Source organism: Ranitomeya variabilis, chromosome 4, assembly GCF_051348905.1.
Source record: "Ranitomeya variabilis isolate aRanVar5 chromosome 4, aRanVar5.hap1, whole genome shotgun sequence".
In the NCBI taxonomy this organism is placed as follows: domain Eukaryota; kingdom Metazoa; phylum Chordata; class Amphibia; order Anura; family Dendrobatidae; genus Ranitomeya; species Ranitomeya variabilis.
Genome location: NC_135235.1, coordinates 401,240,606 through 401,261,183, shown reverse-complemented (window position 1 = coordinate 401,261,183; position 20,578 = coordinate 401,240,606). Strand labels below are relative to the sequence as shown.

The 20,578-nt window shown below is 48.4% G+C and overlaps 1 protein-coding gene across 3 annotated transcripts in view; it reads left to right on the top strand.

The window, feature by feature from the left end:
- Positions 1–16,979: 16,979 nt before the first annotated feature.
- LOC143764906 (uncharacterized) overlaps positions 16,980–20,578 on the top strand; it is a 92,533-nt gene continuing 88,934 nt past the window's right edge. For 2 of the 3 annotated variants that reach the window (XM_077251005.1, XM_077251004.1), the window contains exon 1: positions 16,980–17,196. The gene's annotated coding sequence lies outside the window, so the exon portion shown is untranslated. The remainder of the gene's footprint in view (positions 17,197–20,578) is intronic. The other variant, XM_077251002.1, reaches the window with a different exon arrangement.

Below are 20,578 nucleotides of genomic sequence, written 5' to 3'. Positions count from 1 at the left end.
GCTCTCCTCAGCGCTGTAATGGCGGCGGTTTTTGGCGGCAAGTGGCACTGCACAGTCTTTGCAATAAGTCACAGTCCAAGCACAACAAATCACAGTTCCAAGGCACACATGACCTGATTCTTCAGGCTTAAGTAGATCCTGTTCGTGACGCCAAGGTGTGGCGCCCCCACTGCCGCAGGGCCGAGGGGTACCCGGTGCCGGGTCTCTGAGTCTCTGCTCTGGGGTTGTCACGGTGGCTAGACCCGGTCCGTGACCCTGCTGAGGGGCGCCCAATGAAAGGTGTGGATGGTGGTGGTAGTGCGGTGCAGTGCTGGTCACAGTAAATAACGAGGACACCAGGTTGCAGTCTCTTTACCCCTTTACTGAAGGCTTCAGGATCCTCAGTCCGGAATACGGTTAACCAGGCTGCGCAAGTCTGGCCGGTCCGATGGCACCTCCAGAGTTCCCTTTGCAGGTGGAAATCTGTGCCTACCTTCTAGCGCTTGTGTGTTGTGGTCCTCCCCTGCTGTGCTTACGGGATAGTCCCCACAACTGTTGTGTCTGTTTCTCGTGTTCCCTCACAACTCGATTCTGATGTTCTTCTTTGTCCCCCAGATGATATGGCTAGGACGCACCCGTATGACGGGTAGGCTCGGCGCTCTTCGTGGACCCTAGTGTCGCCCTTCTCCTGTTGTTGCCCCCTGTGTCTTCGTAGGTGATTTGTGTGAGACAGCCCGCCTATAGCTGACTGTCCTGCCGTAGGTTTGAAGTATTGCTTGGAGCCTAGTACTTCCTCGGCGTTCCGGCTACGCGCCTCAGTAGGATGTTGCCTCGTCTTACAGCACGACTCCTACTGGTATTTCTCCTTGTTGCGTTGATCTCGTTTCTCACTCAGCACAATAGACCTCGCTTCTTGTCCTTTCTTAGGGCACCGCCGCTATCTCGTGCAGGCGCGGTCCCGTAACGTTCTCTCTGTTCGCTAGGCCTCTGTCAGGATCCCACCCCTGACAGGGACCCCCCTGAGTCTCTACCCGCAACACCCTCTGCCACAGGGTGTTGCCTGTTCGATTCCCAGTCAGCTTCTTCCTAACTTCCTATCCAACCCCCAGTTTTACCAGATTGTGAGGAGTGGCCTAATACATAGTACCCTTAGCTCCCCCTGGAGGCCAGACTGTGAAGTGTATTGGTGTCTGTGATACCTGGTCAGGTGAACTCCTTCAGTGCCATCAGACGTACCATAGCCCCCCTTAGCGGCGGAGCATCAGTACTGCAACGACCAGGACTCTGGGGCGCTGCACTTTAGTGCTAGAATGGGCATTAATTTGTCTTTTTCTTCGGCATTTCACCCTCAGACAAATGGACAGACGGAGCGAACCAATCAGACATTGGAAACCTATTTGAGATGCTTTGTGTCTGCTGATCAGGATGACTGGGTTACTTTTTTGCCATTGGCCGAGTTTGCCCTTAATAATCGGGCTAGTTCGGCTACTTTGGTTTCGCCTTTTTTTTGTAACTTCGGTTTTCATCCTTGTTTTTCCTCAGGGCAGGTTGAGCCTTCGGACTGTCCTGGGGTAGTGTTGTGAAATTGGATTCTGGGCTCCCCCGGTGGCCACTTGTGGAATTTAACTTGTGTGCATCATCCCCTCTGTTCACCTGCTCCTATCAGGATGTGGGAGTCGCTATATAACCTTGCTCCTCTGTCAGTTTCATGCCGGTCAACAATGTAATCAGTAGCCTTTCTGTGCATGTTCCTGCTACTAGACAACTCCCAGCTAAGTTGGACTTTTGTCCTTGTGTGTTTTTGCATTTTGTTCCTGTTCACAGCTGCTGTTTCGTTACTGTGTCTGGAAAGCTCTTGTGAGCGGAAATTGCCACTCTGGTGTTATGAGTTAATGCTAGAGTCTTAAAGTAATTTCTGGATGGTGTTTTGATAGGGTTTTCTGCTGACCATGAAAGTGCCCTTTCTGTCTTCATGCTATCTAGTAAGCGGACCTCGATTTTGCTAAACCTATTTTCATACTACGTTTGTCATTTCATCTTAAATCACCGCCAATATATGTGGGGGCCTCTGTCTGCCTTTTGGGAAAATTTCTCTAGAGGTGAGCCAGGACTGTCTTTTCCTCTGCTAGGATTAGGTAGTTCTCCGGCTGGCGCTGGGCATCTAGGGATAAAAAAACGTAGGCATGCTACCCGGCCACTTCTAGTTGTGCGGCAGGTTTAGTTCATGGTCAGTATAGTTTCCATCTTCCAAGAGCTAGTTCTCATATATGCTGGGCTATGTTCTCTCGCCATTGAGAATCATGACAGTTTGACCGGCCCAAAAAAGGGTTAAATTACTGGCTGAGAAAGGAGAGAAAAAAGAAGTCTGCTACAATTTTTTTTTTTTTTTCCCTCTAGTTCTGAGTGTGCTCTTAATTGAATCACTTGCTAGTCTGCCTATACTGCAGCCTTCCTCTCTTCCTCTCCTTCTAATCCTTGAATGGCTCTGTGTTCACCTGTTTCAAATGGATCTTCAGAGTGTAGCTACAGGTTTGAATAATCTCGCCACAAAGGTACAAAATTTGCAAGATTTTGTTGTTCATGCACCTATGTCTGAGCCTAGAATTCCTTTGCCTGAATTCTTCTCGGGGAATAGATCTCACTTTCAAAATTTTAAAAATAATTGCAAATTGTTTTTGTCCCTGAAGTCTCGCTCTGCCGGAGACCCTGCACAGCAGGTCAGGATTGTAATTTCCTTGCTCCGGGGCGACCCTCAAGACTGGGCTTTTGCATTGGCACCAGGGGATCCTGCGTTGCTCAATGTGGATGCGTTTTTTCTGGCCTTGGGGTTGCTTTATGAGGAACCTCATTTAGAGCTTCAGGCGGAAAAGGCCTTGATGTCCTTGTCTCAGGGGCAAGATGAAGCTGAAATATACTGCCAAAAATTCCGCAAATGGTCTGTGCTTACTCAGTGGAATGAGTGCGCCCTGGCGGCGATTTTCAGAGAAGGTCTCTCTGATGCCATTAAGAATGTTATGGTGGGGTTCCCTGTGCCTGCGAGTCTGAATGAGTCCATGACGATGGCTATTCAGATCGATAGGCGTCTGCGGGAGCGCAAACCTGTGCACCATTTGGCGGTGTCTACTGAGAAAACGCCAGAAAATATGCAATGTGATAGAATTCTGTCCAGAAGCGAGCGGCAGAATTTTAGACGAAAAAATGGGTTGTGCTTCTATTGTGGTGATTCAACTCATGTTATATCAGCATGCTTTAAGCGTACTAAGAAGCCTGACAAGTCTGTTTCAATTAGCACTTTACAGTCTAAGTTTATTCTATCTGTGACCCTGATTTGTTCTTTGTCATCTATTACCGCGGACGCCTATGTCGACTCTGGCGCTGCTTTGAGTCTTATGGATTGGTCCTTTGCCAAACGCTGTGGGTATGATTTGGAGCCATTGGAGGCTCCGATACCTCTGAAAGGGATTGACTCCACCCCATTGGCTAGTAATAAACCACAATACTGGACACAAGTGACTATGCGTGTTAATCCGGATCACCAGGAGGTTATTCGCTTTCTGGTGCTGTATAATCTACATGATGTTTTGGTGCTGGGATTGCCATGGCTGCAATCTCATAACCCAGTCCTCGACTGGAGAGCTATGTCTGTGTTAAGCTGGGGATGTAAAGGAACTCATGGGGACGTACCTTTGGTTTCCATTTCATCATCTATTCCCTCTGAGATTCCTGAATTCTTGTCTGACTTTCGTGACGTTTTTGAAGAACCCAAGGTTGGTTCACTACCTCCGCACCGGGAGTGCGATTGTGCCATAGACTTGATCCCGGGTAGTAAATACCCTAAGGGTCGTTTATTTAATCTGTCTGTGCCTGAACACGCTGCTATGCGAGAATATATAAAGGAGTCCTTGGAAAAGGGACATATTCGTCCTTCGTCATCTCCCTTAGGAGCCGGTTTTTTCTTTGTGTCTAAGAAAGACGGCTCTTTGAGGCCGTGTATTGATTATCGACTTTTGAATAAAATCACGGTTAAATATCAATATCCGTTACCACTGCTTACTGATTTGTTTGCTCGTATAAAGGGGGCCAAGTGGTTCTCTAAGATTGATCTCCGTGGGGCGTATAATTTGGTGCGAATCAAGCAGGGGGATGAGTGGAAAACCGCATTTAATACGCCCGAGGGCCATTTTGAGTATTTGGTGATGCCTTTTGGTCTTTCAAATGCCCCTTCAGTCTTCCAGTCCTTTATGCATGACATTTTCCGCGATTATTTGGATAAATTTATGATTGTGTATCTGGATGATATTCTGATTTTTTCGGATGACTGGGACTCTCATGTCCAGCAGGTCAGGAGGGTTTTTCAGGTTTTGCAATCTAATTCCTTGTGTGTGAAGGGTTCTAAGTGTGTTTTTGGGGTTCAGAAGATTTCCTTCTTGGGATACATTTTTTCCCCCTCTTCCATCGAGATGGATCCTGTCAAGGTTCAGGCTATTGGTGATTGGACGCAACCCTCTTCTCTTAAGAGTCTTCAGAAATTTTTGGGCTTTGCTAACTTTTATCGTCGATTTATTGCTGGTTTTTCTGATGTTGTAAAACCATTGACTGATTTGACTAAGAAGGGTGCTGATGTTGCTGATTGGTCCCCTGATGCTGTGGAGGCCTTTCGGGAGCTCAAGCGCCGCTTTTCTTCCGCCCCAGTGTTGCGTCAGCCTGATGTTGCTCTTCCTTTTCAGGTTGAGGTCGACGCTTCTGAAATCGGAGCTGGGGCGGTGTTGTCGCAGAGAAGTTCCGACTGCTCCGTGATGAGACCTTGTGCTTTTTTTTCCCGTAAATTTTCGCCCGCCGAGCGGAATTATGATATTGGGAATCGGGAGCTTTTGGCCATGAAGTGGGCTTTTGAGGAGTGGCGTCACTGGCTTGAGGGGGCCAGACATCAGGTGGTGGTATTGACTGACCACAAAAATTTAATTTACCTTGAGTCTGCCAGGCGCCTGAATCCTAGACAAGCGCGCTGGTCGTTGTTTTTCTCTCGGTTTAATTTTGTGGTGTCTTACCTACCGGGTTCTAAGAATGTTAAGGCGGATGCCCTTTCTAGGAGTTTTGAGCCTGACTCCCCTGGTAATTCTGAGCCCACAGGTATCCTTAAAGATGGAGTGATATTGTCTGCCGTTTCTCCAGACCTGCGGCGGGCCTTGCAGGAGTTTCAGGCGGATAGACCTGATCATTGCCCACCTGGTAGACTGTTTGTTCTTGATGATTGGACCAGTAGAGTCATCTCTGAGGTTCATTCTTCTGCGTTGGCAGGTCATCCTGGAATCTTTGGTACCAGGGATTTGGTGGCAAGGTCCTTCTGGTGGCCTTCCCTGTCACGAGATGTGCGAGGCTTTGTGCAGTCTTGTGACGTTTGTGCTCGGGCCAAGCCTTGTTGTTCTCGGGCTAGTGGATTGTTGTTACCCTTGCCTATCCCGAAGAGGCCTTGGACGCACATCTCGATGGATTTTATTTCGGATCTGCCTGTTTCTCAGAAGATGTCTGTCATCTGGGTGGTGTGTGACCGTTTCTCTAAGATGGTCCATCTGGTTCCCTTGCCTAAGTTGCCTTCTTCTTCCGAGTTGGTTCCTCTGTTTTTTCAAAATGTTGTTCGTTTGCATGGTATTCCGGAGAATATCGTTTCTGACAGAGGGACCCAATTCGTGTCTAGATTTTGGCGGGCATTCTGTGCTAGGATGGGCATAGATTTGTCTTTTTCATCTGCTTTCCATCCTCAGACTAATGGCCAGACCAAGCGGACTAATCAGACCTTGGAGACATATTTGAGGTGTTTTGTGTCTGCGGATCAGGATGATTGGGTTGCTTTTTTGCCTTTGGCGGAGTTCGCCCTCAATAATCGGGCCAGCTCTGCCACCTTGGTGTCCCCGTTTTTCTGTAATTCGGGGTTTCATCCTCGATTTTCCTCCGGTCAAGTGGAATCTTCGGATTGTCCTGGAGTGGATGCTGTGGTGGAGAGGTTGCATCAGATTTGGGGGCAGGTGGTGGACAATTTGAAGTTGTCCCAGGAGAAGACTCAGCTTTTTGCCAACCGCCGTCGTCGTGTTGGTCCTCGGCTTTGTGTTGGGGACTTGGTGTGGTTGTCTTCTCGTTTTGTCCCTATGAGGGTTTCTTCTCCTAAGTTTAAGCCTCGGTTCATCGGCCCGTACAAGATATTGGAGATTCTTAACCCTGTGTCCTTCCGTTTGGACCTCCCTGCATCCTTTTCGATTCATAATGTTTTTCATCGGTCATTGTTGCGCAGGTATGAGGTACCAGCTGTGCCTTCCGTTGAGCCTCCTGCTCCGGTGTTGGTTGAGGGTGAGTTGGAGTACGTTGTGGAAAAGATCTTGGACTCTCGTGTTTCCAGACGGAAACTCCAGTATCTGGTCAAATGGAAGGGATACGGTCAGGAGGATAATTCTTGGGTCACTGCCTCTGATGTTCATGCCTCCGATCTTGTCCGTGCCTTTCATAGGGCTCATCCTGATCGCCCTGGTGGTTCTGGTGAGGGTTCGGTGCCCCCTCCTTGAGGGGGGGGTACTGTTGTGAAATTGGATTCTGGGCTCCCCCGGTGGCCACTTGTGGAATTTAACTTGTGTGCATCATCCCCTCTGTTCACCTGCTCCTATCAGGATGTGGGAGTCGCTATATAACCTTGCTCCTCTGTCAGTTTCATGCCGGTCAACAATGTAATCAGTAGCCTTTCTGTGCATGTTCCTGCTACTAGACAACTCCCAGCTAAGTTGGACTTTTGTCCTTGTGTGTTTTTGCATTTTGTTCCTGTTCACAGCTGCTGTTTCGTTACTGTGTCTGGAAAGCTCTTGTGAGCGGAAATTGCCACTCTGGTGTTATGAGTTAATGCTAGAGTCTTAAAGTAATTTCTGGATGGTGTTTTGATAGGGTTTTCTGCTGACCATGAAAGTGCCCTTTCTGTCTTCATGCTATCTAGTAAGCGGACCTCGATTTTGCTAAACCTATTTTCATACTACGTTTGTCATTTCATCTTAAATCACCGCCAATATATGTGGGGGCCTCTGTCTGCCTTTTGGGAAAATTTCTCTAGAGGTGAGCCAGGACTGTCTTTTCCTCTGCTAGGATTAGGTAGTTCTCCGGCTGGCGCTGGGCATCTAGGGATAAAAAAACGTAGGCATGCTACCCGGCCACTTCTAGTTGTGCGGCAGGTTTAGTTCATGGTCAGTATAGTTTCCATCTTCCAAGAGCTAGTTCTCATATATGCTGGGCTATGTTCTCTCGCCATTGAGAATCATGACAGGGTAGATTCTGTGGTGGACAGATTGCAGCGGATTTGGACTCATGTAGTGGACAATTTAACATTGTCTCAGGAAAAGGCTCAACGTTTTGCTAACCGCCGTCGGTGCGTTGGTCCCCGGCTTCGGGTTGGGGATTTGGTCTGGTTGTCGTCTCGTCATGTTTCTATGAAGGTCTCTTCTCCTAAGTTCAAGCCTCGTTTTATTGGTCCTTATAGGATTTCGGAAATTATCAATCCGGTGTCTTTTCGTTTGGCCCTTCCAGCTTCTTTTGCCATTCATAATGTGTTCCATAGATCTTTGTTGCGGAAATATGTGGTGCCCATGGTCCCCTCTGTTGACCCTCCTGCTCCGGTGTTGGTTGACGGGTAATTGGAATATGTGGTGGAGAAGATTTTGGATTCTCGTCTTTCGAGGCAGAAACTTCAGTATCTGGTCAAGTGGAAGGGTTATGGCCAGGAGGATAATTCTTGGGTTTTTGCCTCTGATGTCCATGCTGCCGATTTGGTACGTGCTTTTCATTTGGCTTGTCCCGATCGGCCTGGGGGCTCTGGTGGGGGTTCGGTGACCCCTCATCAAGGAAGGGGTACTGTTGTGAATTCCGTTCTTGGGCTCCCTCTTGTGGTTTCTAGTGGAACTTAGCAGCTGCATTCACTAATCGGTTCCCTGGTCTTGTTATTTAACTGGGCTCTAGTCTGTAGTCAATGCCAGCTGTCAATGTTCCTCCTGTGGACTCAGTCCTTTCTTGGAAGTGCTCTGTTGGCCAGTTCATTATAGTAATGGCCTCCTTTGCTAAAATCTAGTTTCATTGCTGAGTTTGTCATTTCCCTCTCCACTCACCGTCAATATTTGTGGGGGGCTATCTTTCCTATGGGGGTTTCTCTGAGGCGAGTTAGTTTTCCGTTTCCATCTTCAGGGGTAGTTAGCTCTTAGGCTGTGAAGAGGCATCTAGGCAGAGATAGGAACGCTCCACGGCTATTTCTAGTGTTGGTGTTAGGTGTAGGGCTTGCGGTCAGTAAAGTTACCACCTCCCCAGAGCTTGTACATGTTTGGTTTTACCCACCAGGTCATCTCAGTACTGATTCGTAACCATCAGGTCATAACAGGGATCCCTTTGTTTACCCGGGATCCCTATTCCTTTTTATTTTCGCTTTTTCATTTTTGCTTTTGTTCCACAATGTTACAAAGACTGCCGAATCATGGACGGAGAATGGCTCACAAACTGTATTGTAAATAGTTCGCACCTTCTTAAAGGTGCCCTTTACTGGTTTTACAAGAAGGAGAGCTTTGTGAAGAGACTGTTCCTGAGTACAGCATGGAAGCTCTTGCCTTAACTGGACTTGCAGATAAAGAGAGTCTGCATTACCTCAAAGAGACTTGGTTCCCTCTTAAAGGGAACGTTCACTAGTTGCACTTAAAGTATAATGTTGCCTTAAAAGAAAGTAGATGGTAATAATGTTTTACATAGGAGTAATATGTAGTTAGCTAGATAGTTATAGAGAATGTTTAATAATGTTATTAGAAAATGAGGACAGAAAGAGTTGAAAGCCGAATTTCAATAAAGTAAACCCGTAGGGGTTAGTTAGTGAGTCCTCCTGAGAGCCATAGAGAGATCGCCAATTGATCCTGTACTAAGAAAAGAGGCAGTAGGCCTGGGCAGATAGACAGGCGGTCCTGCATACGAAAAATCAGAGAGTAAAAAGAAAATGTTGCCCTTAGAAGAGAAAAATAAAGAAAAAGTTAATTTATATTTTAGAGTTTTATAGTAAGCCTTTAGTGGGTTCAGCCTATACGCCCTTAAAGGAAAAGTTAAATTATTGTTCAGAATTTGCACTTAGTAGAATACCTGGCTGGGTAATAGAAGTTATTTATAGTATGTTATTTAAAATATTTAACCATGTTTTGTTTGTAACGTTCAAGAGTCCTCACCTCCCATAAAGGGAAGCTCTGTTATAATTACTTGTTCATAGCATTTCAAAAATTTGTATGTCTTTTGCTGACATGTATTGCTGTTTTCTTCCCAGTCCGGGAGTACTGGATTTAACCAGGGGGGGAGTGCAGTGCCCCAGAGTCCTGGTCGTTGCAGTACTGACGCTCCGCCGCTAAGGGAAGTGATGGTACGACTGATGGCACTTAAGGAGTTCACCTGACCAAGTATCACAGTCACACTTTACACTTCACATTCTGGCCACCAGGGGGAGCAAAGGGTTCTATGTATTAGGCCACTCCTCACAATCTGGTAAAACTGGGGGCTGGATAGGAAGTTAGTCAGAAGCTGACTGGGTTGGATCCAGGCAACATCCTGTGGCAGAGGGTGTTGCGGGGGAAGATTCAGGGGGGTCTCTGTCAGGGGTGGGATCCTGACAGTGGCCTAGTGAACAGAACAGAACGTTACGGAGCCGCGCCTGCACTCGAATGCGGTGGCATCCTAAGAAAGGAAACAAAGCGAGGTTTACTGTGGACAAGTGAGAAACGAGATCGCAGCAAAAAGGAGATAAAGCCAGTAGGAGTCGTGCCGTAAGATCGAGGCAACATCCTACTGAGGCACGTAGCCGGTGGCCGGAACGCCGAGGAAGTATTAGGCTCCAAGCAGTACTTCAAACAGCGGCAGGACAGTTAATTTTAGGTTGGCTGTCTCACCTAAATCACCTAAGCAGACATAGGGGGCAATTGTGGGAGAGGGGCGACGCTAGGGTCCCGGAAGAACTCCAGGCCTACCCGTCATACGGGTGCGTCCTATCCATATCATCTGGGGGACGGAGAAAGAACATCAGAACAGATACGAGTTGTGAGAGCAGAACATCAGAAACAGACACAACAGTTGTGAGGACTATCCCGTGGTGCTCAGCAGGGAGGTACTACAACACACAGGCGCTAGAAGGTAGGCACTGATTTCCACCTGCAAAGGAAACTCTGGATGTGCCTTCGGACCGGCCGGTCTCAGCCAGCCCTGTTAGCAGTACTCTGGATTGCGGATCCTGAAGCCTTCAGTAAAGAGGTAAAGAGACTGCAACCCTGTGTCCTCGTTATTCATCGCGCCTTGCACCACGCACCACCATCACACCTTTCATTGGACGCCCCTTAGCAGGGTCACGGACCGGGTCTAGCCACCGTGACAACCCCTGGCCTGAGACAGAGAGGCCCGGTACCGAGTACCCCGCGGCCCTGCGTCTGGGGGCGCTCCACACCCACCATATAGCCCAGCGGAAACATGGCAGATCCTCGTCTGAATTCTGAACCCGCAGCACAACACGCTGCACATCTGTAGAAATGTAGGTGTCACGTCCACTAATAAACGTGTCCACATTACAGCCACAGCAGGACTGCACCTCTAGTATACATCCGCTATATATGGTGTTATGTGAGGGGCTCTAGGTGTCCTATCATCACTGTGTAATGTGGGCCCTGTCCTATCACCACTGAGTAATGTGGGCCCCGTCCTATCACCACGGAGTAATGTGGGCCACGTTCTATCACTATTAAGTAATGGGGAGCCCCGTCCTATCACCACTGAGTACTGGGGGCCCTGTCCTATCATTAATGGTTGCCGCACTTTATGTCCTCAGAACTCCCAACCCTTATCCTGGGAGACTTCAACATCCCCATCAACAGTCCCACTTCCACATCTGCATCCCAGCTTGTATCACTAACCACTTCTCTCGGCCTCTCACAGCTCTCAATCTTTGAGACACACAAGGACGGTAACACCCTTGACCTGGTCTTCGTCCGGCTCTGTTCAATATCCTACTGAAATAACTCACCTCTTCCCCTCTCTGACCACAACATTCTCTCCTTCATGCTCACAAATTCTCGCCCACCTCAGCACACCTACCTACCATACATCCAGAAATCTACAAGCCATTAATCCTCATGCACTTTCAGACTCGCTGCACTCATCACTGTCCCCAAGCTCCTCTTTTTCCTGTCCTGATCTGGCTGTACACCACTACAATGACACTCTCAGAAGCACCCTGGACCAAGTAGCTCTCCTCACCCTCAGAACCTCCAAACACAGAGTAAAACAGCCCTGGCTCACATCGCAAACTCGATTTCTCCAGCGATGCTCTAGGAGTGCTGAACGCTTATGGAGGAAAACTCGCACACCAGAAAACTTCATCCACTTCAAATTTATGTTCAAAACCTATAACTCTGCCCTTCACCTTGCCAAACAGACCTACTTCACCACTCTGATCTCCTCACTATCAAACAACCCCAAGAAACTTTTTGACACCTTTCACTCCCTCCTCAGACCAAAACCAGAAGTCCCTATCACAGACATTTATGCTGATGACCTGACGTCCCACTTTATAGAGAAAATGGATAACATCCGTCAGGAAATCTGCCCCCAACCACCAAGTTCAGTGACCAGAGGTGCATCTAGGGTTTCTGGCACCTGGGGCAAGACTTCATTTTGGCACCACCACCCCCCCCCCCCCCCCACCAAGGACATACGCGACTTTCACACTTAGGCCGGGATCACGAACAGCGAGATACGGACGAGTCTCACAGGTTAAAACCAAGCTCTGGCGCTGGCACTCCGGAGCGGAGCGTGCAGCCGCACAGCAATACATGGAGCTGCACGCTCCGCTCTGGAGTGCCGGCGCCAGAGCTTGGTTTTAACCTGCGAGACTCGTCCATATCTCGCTGTGTGTGACTCTGGCCTAAGTCATGTGCCCACGAGCTTCTCTCCCTAATGCTCTCTATGATCAGTGAAAAACTGAGAGAAGCAGAAGAGAAGCTTGTTGTCAGAGGACCATAAGTGTGAAAGTCACATGTGAGTGAAGTGTCCATGTGACGACTGCTGGAACCTGCAGAGCTGAATCCTGACATCGCATCTTCTGAATAGCCCCATACGGTGTCAGTCACAGCTCGTTCCCCATACGGTGCCAGCACAGTGCGCCCCCCCACCTGCCGGCTGACAACCCTGACAATTACCCAGAGGCCTCTCCCTCAGAGCCGGGTTCCGGATCATTTCTACCTGAGCGTAGAAGCAGTCCATGTCCAGGTGCACGATCAGCCGGGGGGGCCGGAGCCGAGGACCGGGGGACTGCAGGAAAAGCACTAATCAGAATTCAAGATACCAAGATTATAGGACGTCCTCAGCACTAAGGGTTAAACATGGGGAGGGGGCAGTAAAATTCTACAACTTTTCATAAACTTTCTAGTCTGATTCCTTATTATAGGCGCCTCTGCTTCCTGTCAGGGAATGGAGACATTGGGCCAGTTACCCGGTGTAAACCCTGAAAAGTCACACCAGATGCAAAAAGTGTTCAAAACACAGAACTGTGCGGCATTTGTCAGTCTGCCTCATTCACCTGCAGAGAAGAAAGTCTCCTCACAGCTGAGGTTTTGCTTGCAATGTGCACGGGATCCAGGAAACCAACGAGAATCCTGTGTGATCTGCCGGTCACAGTGCAAGCAGCTGGGGGCGCTGTACCCGCTGGACACAGGCTATAATTACCATTACCTGTGCCACCCGCCATCGCCTCCCAGCTCTGCCAATCCATCTCATCCTCCTCTTCCTCCCGTGGTGACTCCATCCTGCACTGCAGACGGCAAGGGAGAAATATCCCGGGCATGAAAGCGACGAAACCGGCGGGAGCAGCGAGCATCAGACAGGCCTGCGCCACTGGACGTCACCTCCGCCTGCCGGCGCTCTGCAGCTTCTCTGTGCCGGCTGTCAGCTTGACAGTCGGCACAGAGAACAACTGACTCCCAGACCGGGGGCGGCAGAATGCAGCCGCGCTGCCGGGGGAGACACTGCGGACCGTCACATTAGGCGGCCCGATTGCGCCCCCCAGCCGGCTGCTTCCGGGGCACATGCCCTGGCTGCCCCCCCCTAGATACGCCACTGTCAGTGACTCACATCCCTCCCTGCATTTCCCCTGGCTCACTCTCCACATTTGATCCCATCACAGAAGACGAAGTCTCCAAGCTCCTCTCTTCTTCTCATCTGACTATATGCACTACTGACCCCATTCCCTCACACCTCCTCCAGTCTCTCTCTCCAGTCGTCACAACTCACATACAATCTTTAATCTCTCCTTGGGCATTTTCCTATCCTCCTTCACGCTATCTTTACTCCATTATTAAAGAAACCTGCTCTTGACCCATCCTGCACAAATAACTACAGACCAGTCTCCAATCTCCCCTTCATCTCTAAACTCTTGGAGCGCCTGATCTGCTCCCGCCTTACCCATTACCTCTCCACTCATTCCCTCCTAGACCCTTCACACTCCAGCTTCCGCCCCCTGCATTCGACAGAAACTGCACTTATCAAAAGTGACCAATGTGTTGTGAATTCCGTTCTGGAGCTCCCTCCTGTGGTTGCTAATGGTATTTTTGTGAGTTCTGTCCTTGGGCTCCCTCTGGTGGTTTCGAGTGGAACTGCTGCTCCTTTAGGTAGCTGTAGCAGCTGCCTTCACTAATCGCCTTGCCTGGGTTTATTTAAACCTGCTCTGGGCTTTAGTTCATGCCAGCTGTCAATGTTCTTGGTTGGATTTGGCTCTCTCCCTGGATTTCTCATATGGTCTGTCCTTTTCAGCAAAAGATAAGTTATTGCTAGTTCTTGTTTGTCCATTTGCTTTGGACTCTATTGCTTTGCAAATATGTCTCTTTTTGTCCAGCTTGTCACTATGTCATATTCAGGCTAGCTGGAAACTCTGGGGAAGCAGATTTGCCCCTCCACACCGTGAGTCGGTGTGGAGTTCATTTTTGAAAACTCTGCGTGGATTTTGTACTTTTTAATACTGACCGCACAGTATCCTTTTCTCTCTATCAAGTTTAGTATTGGCCTCCTTTGCTGAAATCTGATTTCATTTCTGTGTACGTCATTTCCCTCTCCACTCACAGTCAATATTTGTGGGGGGCTATCTTTCCTTTGGGGGTTTTCTCTGAGGCAAGATAGCTTTCTATTTCCTTCTTTAGGGGTAGTTAGTTCTTAGGCTGTGACGAGGTGTCTAGGGACAGTCAGGAACATCCCACGGCTATTACTAGTGTTGTTGTTAGGATTAGGAACTGCGGTCAGTAGATACCACCTCCTCAGAGCTCGTCCCATGTTGCGTTTTAGCCACCAGGTCATATCAGTGTGGCTCCTTAACCACCAGGTCATAACACCAATGACCTTCTGACAGCAAAATGTAATGGTGACCACTCTCTGCTCATTCTTCTCTACCTTTCTGCAGCTTTCGACACTGTTGACTACCGTCTCCTACTCTCTAGGCTCCAGTCATTAAGGACACTGCCCTCTCCTGGTTCTCTTCCTATCTTTCTGACCTCTCATTCAGTGTTTTCTTTGCTGGCTCCACTTCATCTCTTCCTCTCGCTGTCGGGGTACCTCAGGGCTCAGTCCTTGGTCCCTTTCTCTTCTCTCTCTACACGGCCCCAATTGGATAGACCATCAGCAGATTTGGCTTTCAGTACCATCTTTATGCTGATGACACACAACTATACACGTCATCCCCTGACCTTACCCCCGCTGTTTCTCACCATGAAAACAACAAAAACCCTGTCGCCCTGATCCACTCCCACCTGGACTACTGCAATGCTCTATTAATTGGCCTCCCCCGTTACTCGACTTTCTCCTCTCCAGTCCATCCTTAATGCAGCAGCCAGGGTCGTCCGTCTGGCTAATTGGTACTCGGACGCATCCGCTCTTCACCAGTCGTTACACTGGCTGCCCATTCATTATAGTATCCAATTCAAAATACTTGTTCTAACCCACAAAGCTCTCCACAGTGCGGCACCACCTTACATCTCCTCCCTTATTGCTGTCTATCGGCCTAACCTACCACTGAGCTCTGGAAACGACTTTCGACTAACCTCTGCACTAATCTGTACCTCCCACTACCGACTCCCAGACTTCTCCAGTGCTGCGCCAATCCTCTGGAATGCTCTACCCCAAGATAGTAGGACCATCCACAATTTGCATAGTTTTAGGCGCTCCCTCAAAACAAATTTTTTTTTGTGTGTGTAGCCCATTCACTATTCCCATAAATACATCATTGTAAATACACACCTGTACTTTGTCTCCCCCACCTCATTGTAGATTGTAAGCTCTCACAAGCAGAGTCGTCTTATTTTGCTTTAATTATTGCATTGTTAACGCTGTTACTTATGACTTGTGATTGAAACTGTTAAACTGTAAAGCGCTGCGGAATATGTTGGCGCTATATTATATTTTTTATAGTGCCATTTATTCCATGGCACTTTACATGTGAAAAGGGGGCAAATATAGACAAATACAATAAACATGAGCAAAAACAAGGCACTAACAGGTACAGAAGGAGAGAGGACCCTGCCCGTGAGGGCTCACAGTCTACAGGGGATGGGTGAGGATACACTAGGAAATGGTAGAGCTGGTCGTGCAGCGGTTCAGCAGTCTAAGGATCACTGCAGGTTGTAGGCTTGTCGGAAGAGGTGAGTCTCCAGGTTCTTTGTGAAGGTTTCCATAGTAGGCGAGAGTCTGATGTGTTGGGTTAGAGAGTTCCAGAGTATGGGGGAAGCACGGGAGAAGTCTTGTAAGCGGTTGTGGGAAGCAGGTATAAGAAGGGAGTAGAGAAGGAGATCTTGATAGGAACGAAGGCTGCGTGTGGGTAAGTACCGGGAGACCATGTTACAGATGTATGGAGGAGAAAGGTTGTGGATGGCTTTGTATGTCTTAGTTAAGGTTTTGAACTGGAGCCTCTGGACAATAGGAAGCCAGTGAAGGGCTTCGCAGAGAGGAGAGGGGGGAATAACGGGGAGACAGGTAGATTAGTCGGGCAGCAGAGTGTAAGCTGGATTGCAGTGGTGCTAGAGTACTAGAGGGGAGGCCAGAGAGTAGGAGGTTGCAGTAGTCGAGGCGAGAGATTAGAAGGGAGTGCACTAGCGTTTTTGTGGTTTCATGGTCAAGGAATACACGATCCAGGAAATATTTTTGAGTTTGAGTCAGCAGGAGGAGGCAACTGCTTGAATATGAGGCTTGAAAGAGAGGGCAGAGACGAGGATCACCCCGAGGCACCAAGCATGCGGGACTAGGGAAAGTGAGCAGCCATTGACATTGATGGATAGGTCTCGTGGAGGGGTAGAGTGAGATGGGGGAAAGATGATGAATTATGTTTTGTCCATGTTCAGTTTTAGAAAGCGAGCAGAAAAGAAGGCTGAAATAGCAGACAGACAGTGCGGGATTTTGGTCAGTAAGGAGGTGAGGTCAGGTCCGGATAGGTAGATCTGCGTGTCATCGGCATAGAGATGATACTAATAGGGTATCACATTAATAGGGGTCCAGTCCTATCACCACTGAGTAATAAGTGTCCCGACCTATCACCACTGAGTAATGGGGGCCCGTCCTATCACCACTGAGTAATGGGGGCCCGTCCTATCACCACTGAGTAATGGGGGCCCGTCCTATCCCCACTAAGTAATGGGGGGCTAGGTCCCACCACCACTGAGTAATGGGTGTCCAGTCCTATCACCACTAAGTAATGGGGGGCTAGGTCCCACCACCACTGAGTAATAAGGGTACCGTCCTATCACCACTGAGTAATGGGGGGCTACGTCCCACCACTGAGTATAAGGGTACCGTCCTATCACCACTGAGTAATGGGGGGCTACGTCCCACCACTGAGTATAAGGGTACCGTCCTATCACCACTGAGTAATGGGGGGCTACGTCCCACCACTGAGTATAAGGGTACCGTCCTATCACCTCTGAGTGATGAGGCCCCTTCCCACCACCAGCCATCATACACAGCAGCAGCGGCACACAATGCTATCAGCACTGCGGCCATGGCGGCTCCGGGCACAGCCCGCACTGCGGCTCTAGCAGGCAGCAGCCAATCCCTCACAGAAGTTGTTACGTTTCCAAAGAGACCATCAGGAACTGGCCCGGCGGAGGGGGATTACTTCCGGGGCGGGAGTCGGTGGTGGTTCTGTGAGTGCTCACTGTACGTATTGTCCCGACTGTGCTGACATACAGCTGTGTCCTCCATTACATCCTGTCTGTTGTTGTAGTGCGCTGTGGCCCCGGAGCGGCCGGCACTTCCTGCTGCTGCAGCGTCTGCTCCTCCGCTGGGGTCTCCTGTGTCATTGTCTCTCATCATGCGATGTGTGCAGGATGTCTCCTACACAGTATTCTACAGATGGGTGTACACAAGCCCCCTATATCGTCCCCTTACAGCGTATATACAGGAGCCTGCACATATAGATGTATACTACAGATGTGTGTATATACAAGTCCGCTTACAGTATATATACAGGAACCTGCCCCTATACATGTATACTACAGATGTGTGTGTATATGCAAGCCCCCTATATAGTCCCCTTACAGTGTATATACAGGAGCCTGCCAACTATACATGTATGCTACAGATGTGTGTATACAAGCCCCCTATATAGTCCCCTTACAGTGTATATACAGGAGCCTGCCAACTATACATGTATACTACAGATGTGTGTGTATACAAGCCCCCTATATAGTCCCCTTACAGTATATACAGGAGCCTGCACCTATAGATGTATACTACAGATGTGTGTATATACAAGCCCCCTATATAGTCCCCTTACAGTGTATATACAGGAGCCTGCACCTATACATGTATACTACAGATGTGTGTATATACAAGCCCCCTATATAGTCCCCTTACAGTATATACAGGAGCCTGCACCTATAGATGTATACTACAGATGTGTGTATATACAAGCCCCCTATATAGTCCCCTTACAGTGTATATACAGGAGCCTGCACCTATACATGTATACTACAGATGTGTGTATATACAAGCCCCCTATATAGTCCCCTTACAGTATATACAGGAGCCTGCACCTATAGATGTATACTACAGATGTGTGTATATACAAGCCCCCTATATAGTCCCCTTACAGTGTATATACAGGAGCCTGCCAACTATACATGTATACTACAGATGTGTGTATACACAAGCCCCCTATATAGTCCCCTTACAGTATCTATACAGGAGGAGACCCTATAGGTGTATATTACAGATATGTGTATATGGATCGCCCCCACGTCAGGGCAATGGGGTACTCGGTACCGGGTCCTTCGGTTCGGGGGGTGTCACAGTGGCCTGACCCGGTCCGTGGCCCTTAGAGGGGCGTCCAATGAAAGGGAGAGTTTGTATAAAGTTTGTGACGCCACCTGTGGTATTCGGTCAGGGTGACTGACGCTGCTTAGGGGTCCGCTGGGGTGATGTTATGGCAGCTAGATGGTATACCTTCCCACAGGTGAAGTGTATCCCCAGGACTTCCCAGAACTGTAGATGGTGATGGTGGATGATGTAAGGCACAGAGAATAACGAGGACACAAGGTTGCAGTCTCTTTACCTTTTACTGGAGGCTTCAGCATCCACAGTCCAGGGTACAGACCACAGGGTAGGCAGAGTCCAGCCGGTCCGAAGGCACATCCAGAGTCCCCTTATCCAGGTGGAAATCAGTAGCCTTCCTCTAGCGCCTGTGTGTTGTAGTACCTCCCTGCTGAGCTTCCCGGTAAGGTCCTCACAACTCTTGTAGATGTTCTAGATGTTATTTCTTCCTCTCTATCCCCCAGATGGTGTGGATAGGACAAACCCGTATGACTGATGGCCTGAGGCTTGTTTATAGGGACCCTAGAGACGCCCCGACCCCCACAAGTTGCCACTATGTCTTCTTAGGTGTTTAGGTCGGGCAGCCAACTTGGAATTGACTGTCCTGCCAGTCTCTGAAGTAAAGCGTAGAGTCAATTACTCCCTCGGTGTTCCGGCCACCGGCTACGCGCCTCAGAAGGAGGCAGCCTATTTCAGGGCAGAACTCCTCCCGGTGTTTTCTCCTTGTGCTATGACTTCGTTTCTCACTCTCTACAATACACTTCTCTTCGTATACGTTCTTAGAATGCTGCCGCACGTGGGGCAGGCGTAGCTCTGTGTCTTTCTGTTCTAGCTAGACCTCTGATAGGATCCCACCCCTGCCAGGGGCCCTCTGTCTGCAGCTCCGATGTTCCTCCTTACCCCCTGTCTTCCTGACAGGTGTTGCCTGGGCAAAGCCCAGCCAGCTTCTCTCTAACTTTCTATCCAGCCCACCATGTTTACCCTTCTGTGAGGAGTGCCCTAATAGATAGGAGCATGGCCCCCCCTGGTGGTCTGGAGTGTGAAGTGTGATGTATGGTTTGTGATACCTGGTAGGTAGATCTCCTTTATTACCTTCAGACGTAATATCACTCCCCCTGGTGGAATAATGACATTACTGCAACGACCAGGACTCTGGGGCGCTGCACTCCTCCCCCCCCGTTAAATCCAGTACTCCCAGACTGGGAAAAGAAACAACAATACATTAGCAAAAAGAAATAAAAAATTTTTGGAATGCTGTAAAACAGGATAATATAACAATGCTTCCCTTTATCGGAGGTGAGGACACTTGAACGTTGCAAAACAAGAACATATTTACATTATTAGCTTACTTCTGTAGATTGACACACTTTCTAACTATGAAATATTATTACCCGTACAGGTATACTATCAACTACTAAGTGCAATTTTCAAAACAATAAATTAACATTTTCTTTATTCTTCCTCTTCGCTTGCAGGACTATCTATCTACCCCTACGCGCTCACTGCATTTTCTCAACCTTCAGTTTATTTAGAGTACATCATCAAACATTTCCTATTCTTAACTACATACTATTAGCTATGTATAATATTATTACTATCTAACTATTCAAGGCAACATTGTTTTTCTTAGGCAAAGTGCAACAAATAAACATTCCTTTTAAGGGTAAATCCAAGTCTCTTCGATGTAGTGCAAAACTATCACATCATTAGTATCCAAGTTTACTTAAAGCCAACATGACGTGATGTGAGATGAGGGACCCGTTACGGACCCCCAAACGTTGGTCTTGGGTGGGCTACAAGACATGTAATTCTGACCCGGAATTCTGCCGTACCAACGGGTTTTTCTTCAGGTCTGTAAGGCAAAGCTGTTATTTTTACAGCATAATTAACAGCAGTTTCTGTTAAGAGGCAGTCTCTGTAAAAGCCTCCTATGTAAAACCAGTAGAGAGCACCTTTAAGAAGGTGCAAACTATATACAAGCAGTTTGTGAACCATTCACTGTCCATGATTCAAATGTTCTTTGGATAAAACAGTGATGAACTTGTGCAAAACTTAGAGGATCCCTGTAAACAGGGGATCCCTTTAAAAGTTAACCCTGGACGGGTTCAAGCAGCAAAGACAAACAGTTAACTATTTACATTCTTTTCAGTATTCTTTCACAGCAGGTTTGCAAAACATCAGTTGCTAGCGGACACTTCCTAACCGGGGAAGCTTTGGTTCCGTATCC